This window comes from Arachis ipaensis, chromosome B06 (assembly GCF_000816755.2).
Source record: "Arachis ipaensis cultivar K30076 chromosome B06, Araip1.1, whole genome shotgun sequence".
NCBI lineage: Eukaryota > Viridiplantae > Streptophyta > Magnoliopsida > Fabales > Fabaceae > Arachis > Arachis ipaensis.
The window spans coordinates 69364510-69375971 of NC_029790.2; positions in this window are offsets into that span (position 1 = coordinate 69364510).

An 11462-nucleotide genomic window follows, 5' to 3' on the forward strand; every position below is an offset into this window, starting at 1 on the left:
CATGAGCTCTGATGAGTATTCTTCTTCTGAAGAGAATGAGGATGTTACTGAAGAGTAAGTTGCCAAATACCTTGGTGTAATCATGAAGCTGAATGCCAAATTATTTGGTAATGAGACTTGGGAAGATAAACCTCCCTTGCTCACCAATAAACTGAGTGATCTGGATCAACTGAGATTGCCTCAGAAGAAACAGGATCCTGGAAAGTTCTTAATATCTTGTACCATAGGCACCATGACCTTTGAGAAGGCTCTATGTGACCTTGGGTCAGGAATAAACCTTATGCCCCTCTCTGTAATGGAGAAACTGGGAATCTTTGAGGTGCAAGCTGCCAGAATCTCACTAGAGATGGCAGACAACTCAAGAAAATAGGCTTATGGACTAGTAGAGGACGTGCTAGTAAAGGTTGCAGGCCTTTACATCCCTGCTGATTTCATAATCCTTGACACTGGGAAGGATGAGGATGAATCCATCATCCTTGGAAAACCCTTCCAAGCCACAGCAAGAGCTGTGATTGATGTAGACAGAAGAGAATTGATCCTTCAACTGAATGAGGACAACTTTATGTTTAAAACTCAAGAATCTCCTTCTGTAACAATGGAGGGAAGCATAGAAAGCTTCTCTCAGTACAGAGTCAACTAAAGCCTCCACAGTCATACTCTAAGTTTGGTGTTGGGAGGCCTCAGCCAAACTCTAAGTTTGGTGTTGAACTCCCATATCCAAACTCTAAGTTTGGTGTTGAGAGTCTATAAAATTGACCTGATCACCTGTGTGGCACCATGAGAGCCCACTGTCAAGCTATTGACATTAAAGAAGTGCTTGTTGGGAGGCAACCCAATTTTTATTTATCTAATTTTATTTTTATTGTTCTTTCATGTTTTATTAGGTTCATGATCATGTGGAGTCACAAAATAATTACAAAAATTAAAAACAGAATCAAAAATAGCAGAAGGAAAATCACACCTTAGAGGAAGGACTTACTGGCGTTTAAACGCAAGTAAGGAGCATCTGGCTGGCGTTCAACGCCAGAACAGAGCATAGAGCTGGCACTGAACGCCAGAAACAAGCATAGAACTGGCGTTCAATGCCAGAAACATGCTACATCTGGGCGTTGAACGCCCAGAACAAGCATCAATTCGGCATTTAAATGCCAGAATTGCATGCAAAGGTGTTTTACATGCCTCATTGGTGCAGGGATGCAAATCCTTGACACCTCAGGATCTGTGGACCCCACAGGATCATCTCAGCATCTCTGGACCCCACAGGATCCCCACATACCTCCACTCACCTTCCCTCCTCATAATCCTATATCACCCTCTCTCTCTCCATTCACAGTCATCCATTCTCTTTTCCATTCACCACTCACATCTATACACCCCACCTACCTTCAAAATTCAAAATCTCTTTCCCACCCAAGCCCACCCATATAGTCGAATACACACATCCCTCCATCTCCTCCATATCTTTTTCTTCTTCTTCTATTCTTTCTTCTTTTGCTCGAGGGCGAGCAACATTCTAAGTTTGGTGTGGTAAAAGCATAGCTTTTTTTGTTTTTCCATAACCATTGATGGCACCTAAGGCCAGAGAAACCTCTAGAAAGAGGAAAGGAAAGACAAAAGCTTCCATCTCCGAGTCATAGGAGATGGAGAGATTCATCTCAAGGGTCTATAGCTCAGTGGTAGAACATTTGACTGCAAATCAAGAGATCCCTGAGATACCTCAGGGGATACATTTTCCTCGACACAATTATTGGGAGCAACTAAGGGTGGAACATCAAGAGCACTCAATCATCCTTCATGAAATTGGAGAAGATCAAAGAGCAATGAGGGAGGAGCAAGAAAGACAAGGAAGAGATATAGAGGAGCTCAAAAGCACCATTGGTCCTTCAAGAAGAGGAAGACGCCACCCTCACTAAGGTGGACTCAATCCTTAATCTCCTTGTTTATTTATTTTCCTGTTTTTCGATTTTTATGCTTTATATTTGTTTATGTTTTTGTCTTCATGATCACTAGTATTTAAGTGTCTATGCCTTAAAGTTATGAATGTCCTATGAATCCATCACCTTTCTTAAATGAAAAATATTTTAATTACAAAAGAACAAGAAGTACATGGTTTCGAATTCATCCTTGAAACTAGTTTGATTATTTTGATGTGGTGACAATACTTTTTGTTTTCTGAATGAATGCTTGAACAGTGCATATGTCTTTTGAAGTTGTTGTTTAAGAATGTTAAATATGTTGGCTCTTGAAAGAATGATGACAAGGAGACATGTTATTTGATAATCTGAAAAATCATAAAAATGATTCTTGAAGCAAGAAAAAGCAGTGAATACAAAGCTTGCAGAAAAAAATAGCAAAAAAAAAAAAGAGAAAAAGAACAAGCAATCAGAAAAAGCCAAAAGCTCTTAAAACCAAAAGGCAAGAGCAAAAAGCCAGTAGCCCTTAAAACCAAAAGGCAAGGGTAAATAAAAAGGATCCAAGGCTTTGAGCATCAGTGGATAGGTGATGGATAATTTTTGGAAAACGAAATTCCAAATACCCAAAACTCACCAGCAAGTATACTGGGTCGCATCAAGTAGTAAAACTCACTTAAAGTGAGGTCGATCCCACAGGGATTGATGGATCAAGCAACTTTAGTGGGTGATTAGTTTAGTCAAGCTAACATTGAGTGAATTGTGTGAAGTTGATCAACAGAAAGTAAAATTGCAGTGAATTAAAGGTGCAGAAGAATTAAATTGCTTAAACTTAAAGAGCAAGAAATGTAAATTGCATGAAAATTAAAGGGGAGTGGGTGCTGGAAATTTAAAGAAAGCAATAGATTAAGGCTTAAAGCTACTACAGAGAATTAAACTTGCTGAAAAGTAAATCAAATCATGAACAGAAATATAAAATTCCAACCAAGTGCAGAAGAATTAAATTGCTTGAAAGTAAATTAAATTTGGTGCTGGAATTTCAAAAATTAAAGAAGAGAAAGTAAATTGCAACAAACAGAAGAACTAAAGATGAATTGAATTGCAATAGATCTTAAACAGAAAAGAAAAAATGCTTGAAGAATGAAAATAGAAAAACTGATGCTTAATTTGCAGCAATTAAAAGGATGTTGAAGATCTCAGGAGTGGAAGAGACTAGAAAACAAGTCTAGATGTCAAATCCTTCCTTGATTCAACAAGAACAATTGCAAAATGAAAATATAAAAGTGAATTGCAGAAGAAAAGAGAGATGAAAGCAGTAAAGAAAACCTCAGATCCAAAATCACAAGTCCTTCAAATTATGCAGCAAAATAAACACAGAGAGATCTTAGATTAAGATTGAAATAGAATTTCTTCAATTCTCAATCCAAGATTCAAAAGAAAATTTAAAGAGAGCTATCTATTCTACTTGCTCCCTATTGGAGCCAACCTCCCCAGTGAAATAAAACTAATGCCTTTATATAGGCTTTTACAAAATGAAAATGAAAAATAAAAACAATATTTACAAAAATGAAATTCCTAATCTAACTTCTCTGTGTGCCTTTGAGTCATGTGGGCTTTGTTTGCTTTGGAGTGGAATTGGGTTGAAGATGGATCCGGATGGTTGCTCTTGGACTTGGGAAGAAATCCGTTTGCAATTTGGACTGTTGGTGCTTCACGTTTGAGTCAACGTTTGAGGCAAACATTGACTCAAACATCTTCGTGAAGGATTTATGCAGAATGGTCATTTTGCTGTCATTGGCATTTGAGTCCAAGTTTGAGGCCCAACTTGGACGCAAACGTTGACACTTGTTGCACATCAAGTCTTGGGATGCTACTTTGTCCGCTTGTCAATGTTGCCAATTTCATGCCCACTATAGACTATTATATATGGTTGGAAAGCTCTGAATGTCATCTTTCTAACCCAATTGGAATCACCTCAATTGGACATCTACAACTCAAGTTATGCTCCTTTGAAGAGGACAGGGTCGCTGGCTTTGGTGTGCAACGTTTGAGGCGACGTTTGCCTCAAACGTGGTCGAAAACGCCAGATTCTGGAGGCTCAAACGCATTGTCCACCCCATACTATTATATATTGTTGGAAAGCCCTGAATGTCTACTTTCCAATGCCATTGGGAGCGCATATTTTGGAGCTTCACAGCTCGAGTTATACTCCATCGAAGGTGCAGAGGTTGGCCTCACTGCAGGTTGACACCATGTTCAATTATGCACATTTCGGGGTATTTTTCTCCCTAAATTTTAGTTTCCACCATGTAGTGTCATATATGCTTGGAAAGCTCTCGATTCCTACTTTCCATTGCTTTTTGAATCACCTCATTTGGAGCTCTGTAGCTCAAGTTATTCTTGTTGGAAGTATACCCCTTCAGGCTGTGAGGAGTAACGTTTGACCTCGAGTTTGAGGCAAACGTTGGTGCAAACTTGGCATGCATCCAGGGTGAAATTGTGCTCTTCCTCACGTTTGAGTCCAAGTTTGAGGCAAACTTGAGCTCAAACGTGAGTTCCTTTCTTTGCTTTTTGCCATTCCCTTTTTCTTCAACATTCTTCCAAACCTCTTTCCACCTATCATCAATCAACAATTGCTATAATCATGAGAGTTCTTCTTCTTGAAATTCAAGTAATTATGGTACAAAAACTCATGAAAATGCATCAATTTATCCATGGTTGATTGAATCTAAGGAAAACATGAAATTCTACCCAAATGGCTTACTTATGGCTCAAGAAAGTGTATAAAACTTATAAAAATCAACTAGAAAAACTAGGATAAGATGACTCGTCATCAATAGGATGGCCTAAAGCGGCTAAACCAAGCTGTCCCTAACCAGGTGTTTGTAGCGTGAAGGTGTCAAGTGAAAACTTGAGACTGAGCGGTTAAGGTCAAGGTCCAAAGCAAAAAAGGAGTGTGCTTAAGAACCCTGGACACCTCTAATTGGGGACTTTAGCAAAGCTGAGTCACAATCTGAAAAGGTTCACCCAGTTATGTGTCTGTGGCATTTATGTATCCGGTGGTAATACTGGAAAACAAAGTGCTTAGGGCCACGGCCAAGACTCATAAAGTAGCTGTGTTCAAGAATTAACATACTGAACTAGGAGAATCAATAACACTATCTGAATTCTGAGTTCCTATAGATGCCAATCATTCTGAACTTCAATGGATAAAGTGAGATGCCAAAACTATTCAAGAGGCAAAAAGCTACAAGTCCCGCTCATCTGATTGGAGCTATGTTTCATTGATAGTTTGGAATTTATAGTATATACTCTTCTTTTTATCCTATTTGATTTTCAGTTGCTTGGGGACAAGCAACAATTTAAGTTTGGTGTTCTGATGCGCGGATAATTTATACGCTTTTTGGCATTATTTTTAGTATGTTTTTAGTATGATTTAGTTAGTTTTTAGTATATTTTTATTAGTTTTTAATTAAAAATCACATTTCTGGACTTTACTATGAGTTTATGTGTTTTTCTATGATTTCAGGTATTTTCTGGCTGAAATTGAGGGACCTGAGCAAAAATCAGATTCAGAGGTTGAAGAAGGACTGCAGATGCTGTTGGATTCTGACCGCCCTGCACTCAAAGTGGATTTTCTGAAGCTACATAACTCCAAATGGCGCGCTTCCAATTGCGTTGGAAAGTAGACATCTAGGGATTTCCAGCAATATATAATAGTCCATACTTTGCCCGAGTTTAGATGACGCAAACTGGCGTTGAACACCAGTTCCATGTTGCAGTCTGGTGTTTAGCGCCAGAAACAAGTTGCAAAGTAGAGTTCAATGCTAGAAACACGTTACAAACTAGCGTTCAACTCCAAAAATGACCTTTCCACGTGAAAGCTTCATGCTCAGCCCAAGCACACACCAAGTGGGCCCCGGAAGTGGATTTCTACATCAATTACTTATTTCTGTAAACCCTAGTAACTAGTTTAGCATAAATAGGACTTTTTACTATTATATTTACATCTTCGGAACATCTTTATATTATGTTTTGGTCCTTTGATCATGTTTTGGGGGCTAGCCATTCGGCCATGCCTGAACCTTATCACTTATGTATTTTCAACGGTAGAGTTTCTACACTCCATAGATTAAGGTGTGGAGCTCTGCTGTTCCTCATGAATTAATACAAAGTACTACTGTTTTTCTATTCAATTCAACATATTCTGCTTCTAAGATATCTATTCGCACCCAATAACATGATGAATGTGATGATTATGTGACGCTCATCATCATTCTCACCAATGAACGCGTGCCTGACAAACACTTCCATTCTACATGCAAACAAGCTAGAATGAATATCTCTTAGATATCCAATACAGAGGACCGAGTCCGAGATATTAGAGTCTTCGTGGTATAAGTTAGAACCCATGGATGGCCATTCCTGATTTCCGGAAAGTCTAAACCTTGTCTGTGGTATTCTGAGTAGGATCCGGGAAGGGATGGCTGTGACGAACTTCAAACTCGCAAGTACTGGGCGTAGTGACAGACGCAAAAGGAGGGTGATTCCTATTCCAGTATGATCGAGAACCTCCAGATGATTAGCCATGCAGTGACAGCGCATCGGACCATTTTCACGGAGAGGATGGGAAGTAGCCATTGACAACGGTGATTCCCTACATACAGCTTGCCATGGAAAGGAGTAAGAAGGATTGGATAAAGACAGCAGGAAAGCAGAGGTTCAGAGGGACGAAAGCATCTCTATACGCTTATCTGAAATTCTCACAAATGAATTACATAAGTACCACTATCCTATTTTATATTTTATTTATTTTCATCCACTATAATTTCTTAAAACAATTTGATCCGCCTGACTGAGATTTACAAGGGGACCATAGCTTGCTTCAAGCCGACAATCTCCGTGGGATCGACCCTTACTCACGTAAGGTTTATTACTTGGACGACCCAGTGCACTTGCTGGTTAGTTGTACGAAGTTGTGAAACAGATATAAGATCATGAACATGCGTATTGAGTTTTAGCGCCGTTACCAAGGAATGGAATGATCACGATTTCGCACACCAAACACCAAACTTATCTCTTTGCAATGCAGGGAAACCTACTTAACTTTCTTATTGAAATAACTAAGAAACGAAAGTTACCTCTGGTTGGGTTGCCTCCCAACAAGCGCTCTTTTATTGTCACTTGCTTGACGTCCTTCATTCTTGTTCAAGTCAGCTCATGAATACTCTCTTCCTTGTTCTAGGATCCTCCCAGGTAGTGTTTTACTCTGTGACCATTTACTGTGAATGTATCTTTTGTAGCTTCATTCAAAAGTTCAAGATTTCCATGTAGGGAGACCTTGGTTACCAGATAAGGGCCAGTCCATTTGGACTTGAGTTTAACAGGGAAAATCTTGAGCCTGGAATTGTACAATAACACTTGCTACACTGGTTCAAATTCTCTTCTTGAAATTTTTTTGTTATGCCATCTTTTGGCCCTCTCCTTGTATATCTTAGCATTCTCAAAAGCTTCCAGTCTGAATTCATCCAATTCATTGAGTTGTAATAATGTTTTCTCTTTTGCTGCTTGAGAGTCAAGATTGAGGAGCTTAGTGGCCCTGAAAGCCTTGTGCTCGAGCTCCACAAGGAGGTGGCAGGTTTTGAAATATATAAGCTGAAATGGTGACCTCCCAAATGGAGTTTTGAATGCAGTTCTATATGCTCACAGGGTATCATCCAACTTCCTTGCCCAGTCTTTTCTTGTAACTCCAACCGTCTTCTCTAGAATTCTTTTTAACTCTCTGTTTGTCAATTCAGCCTAGCAATTAGTTTGAGGATGGTATGGGGTGGCCACTTTGTGAGTTACCCCATATCTATGGAGCAGCTTAGCAATCTGTTTGTTACAAAAATGGCTTCCATCATCACTAATAAGACCTTTAGGCACTCCTAATCTGGTGAAAATGTGCTTTGGTGAGCAGATATTTCATACGCTTTTTGGCATCATTTTTATATAGGTTTTAGTATGTTTTATTTGGTTTTTATTATGTTTTTATAGCTTTAAGTGTTAAATTGAAATTTTTGGATTCTAATATGAGTTTTTGTGTTTTTGTAGAATTTCAATTAGTTTCTGGCTGAAATTGAGGAGCTGGAGCGGAAGTCTGATTCAGAGACAGAGAAAACACTGCAGATGCTGTTCGGATCTGACCTTCCTACATTCGGAAGTCCAAATGAAGCTCTCTCCACGGATATGGAAAGTTGACTTCCAGATTTTTCTAGCAATATATAATACTCCATACTGTACTTCGGATTAGAAGGCCCAAAACCGGCGTCCAACGCCAGCCTCCTGCCCCCTTCCAGGCGTCCAGCGCCCAAAGAGCAGAGACTAGTGTCTAAACACCCAAAGAGGATCCCCTAGCTGGCATTCCATGACCAAGAGACCACATAGCACGTGGATCTCATCAAAGCTCATCCCAAACACTCACTAAGTGGGCCCCAAAAGTGGATTTTAGCACTAAAAAGACTATTTTACCCTTACTAGTCATTTGTTTAGTATTTAAGGGATTTTATTTATGTAATTTTCATTTTACATTGTATTTTCCTTTTAGTATGAGTTTCTAAACCTCCTAGGTTGAGGGGAGGAGCCCTACTGAGTCCTATGAATTAATAAAAGTATTATTGTTTCTTCTTCGATCCGTGTTTGATTAATTCTAAGATGTATATTCATACTTCATCGTGGTGGATAGGATGATCGAATCAACTCTGTTCTTCACATTAAGACGAATGTACCTGACAAACACCTGCGTCTATTTGGGTTTGTGTGAATACTTTAGTGGAAAGCACGCACCACCAGCTTGAATCATACAACTCTCAGAGGGATAATCCACGACTTCGTTGGGGACTTCTCGAGACACCATTTCAGCCGATTTCGGGGAGATTATGGTCTCTGTGGTAGAGGCTTGAACCCCATGATGCAGCATTCTCTAATCTGGAACATCCGACCTTGTCTGTGGCGTTTTGAGTAGTATCATTAAGGAGAATCGACTGTACGTTCTTCACCCTCAAGTAGAGATGGATCCACACTAACCCTGGGGTTCAGATCCAGAGGAGTATTGATGACCTCTCAATAAAGGCGTCAATCACTTATAGCTTGCCATTGAAGAGATCACTCACAAGCAAAGAAGACAATAATACCAGAGTTCATTCAGAAAGGCAAAGCAACTCCAATCCTCAACTCTATCCTTAATTGTAAACATTTTACTGATTTCTATTCCTATTAGTATTTTCTACCCCTTTTGCTTTCATAGTTTCATAATCATCAAAGTTCAACAACCTTCTGATCTGCCTGACTAAGACCTTCAAGATAAACATAGCTTGCTTTAAACCACAATCCTCGTGATATTAACCCTAACTCGCTCAGGTATTACTTGGACGACCCAGTGCACTTGCTGGTACAACAGTACGAAGGTGTGGGGATTCGTGCTACCAAGTTTTTGGTTCCGTTGCCGGGGATTGTTCGAGTTTGGACAAACTGACGGATTGTCTTGCTCCCTAGATCATGTATTGTCTCTGATTTTTGCAAGAGTATTTTTTTATTTTTCAAAAAAAAATTTAACCTTTTGCAAAAAAACTTTTTTTTTCTTGGTTTTTTGAGTTTTTTTTATTTTGGTTGAGTCTTTTCTTTGTATTTTTATTTTTTTTCTTCTTTATTTTTTTGAAAAAATAAAAAATCTTTTCAAAAATATTTTTTATTTTCTTTGTTTAATCTTTGTTTTTAGTTTGAGTCTTTTTGTTTATGTTCTTGGTAAACTTTCATTTGTTTTGAGTCTTTGTTTTTGTTCTTATTGCAATTTTCGATTTTTTGGAATCTTTCTTTCATAAACTTTACAAAAATAGTTTTTCTTTGTTTAAATCTTGTTTCAATCCTTTAAGTTTGGTGTCTTCTTGTTTATTTTCTTTTAATTTTCGAAAATATATGTTTGTTTTTCTCAAAATTTTAAGTTTGGTGTTCTTTGGTTGTTTTTGTGTTCTTTAAAGTTCTTGAGTCTTGTTCTTTGTGTTCTTGTTAGTCTTCAAAGTGTTCTTGAGTCTTTTTTTTTTTTGTGTTTTGATCTTAAAATTTTAACTTTCATGTCCCTTTGTGTTTCCCTCCAAAATTTTCAAAAATTAGGGGTGCTAGATCTAAAAATTTTAAATTTTGTGTCTTTTACTTGTTTTTCTCTTCCTTCATTAAATTCAAAAATAAAAAAAATATCTTTTCTATTTTTAAATTTTCAATTTTTTGGAATCTGTCTTTCATAAACTTTACAAAAATAGTTTTTCTTTGTTTAAATCTTGTTTCAATCCTTTAAGTTTGGTGTCTTCTTGTTTATTTTCTTTTAATTTCCAAAAATATAAGTTTGGTGTTCTTTGGTTGTTTTTGTGTTCTTTAAAGTTCTTGAGTCTTGTTCTTCGTGTTCTTGTTAGTCTTCAAAGTGTTCTTGATTCTTTTTTTGTGTGTTTGATCTTAAAATTTTTAACTTTCGCGTCCCTTTGTGTTTCCCTCCAAAATTTTCAAAAATTAGGGGTGCTAGATCTAAAAATTTTAAATTTTGTGTCTTTTACTTGTTTTTCTCTTCCCTCATTAAATTCAAAAATAAAAAAATATCTTTTCCTTTAAAAATTCAGATTTTGATTCTAAAATTTTTATCTTATCTTATCTTAGTTTTCAAAATTTCAAAAATAAATTTTTTTCAAAATTTAAACAACCTATCTTTTTCAAAATATTATCTTTTTCAAATTTCAAATTTTGAAAATCTTATCTTTTTCAAAATCAAATTTTAAAATCTTATCCTTTTAAAAAACATTTTCAAATATTTTTAATTTCATAATTTATCTTTTTCTAATTTGAAATTTCAAAATCAAATCTTATCGTATTTCAAAATTAAAATTTCAACTTTCAAAAATTCAAAATTTAAATTTCAATTTTCAAAATTTAACTTTTTCAAAAAAAATCAAATCTCTTCTCAAATCTCTATCTTATCTTATTGACTTTTACAAAATTCAAAATTTTAAAATTTACATTATCAAATTTTAAATCTTAAATTCAAATCTTTCATAATTAATTACTTGTCTTCTCTCTTTCTCTCTCTTCTTTTTCAAAACATTCTAACTAACTTTTTCTCTCTAATTTTTGAAAATTCTTTTCTTCTTCTCTCTCTTCTATTTGAAAATTTAACAATTAAATTTTAAATTTCTTTTAATTAATTAATTTTAATTTTGGTCTAAATAAATAAATATAATAAAAACAAAAACACAATATTATTCTTGTTTATCTTCTCTACTTCTATCTGTTCTTTTACTCCTTCTATCTTCTTCCTTCTTCATCTTCTACATTTCTTCATCATGAACCTAAATGGGAATGAAGAGTTCAAAAGAACTCTGCGATCTTTTACAAATCTCACTGCTAACTTCTATGGAAGAAGTACTAGCATACCTCAAATCAGAGCAAGTAGCTTTGAATTGAACCCTCAAATGATTACTCTAGTGCAGCAAAAATGCCAGTTTTTTGGGCTTCCTCAGGAAGAACTGATGA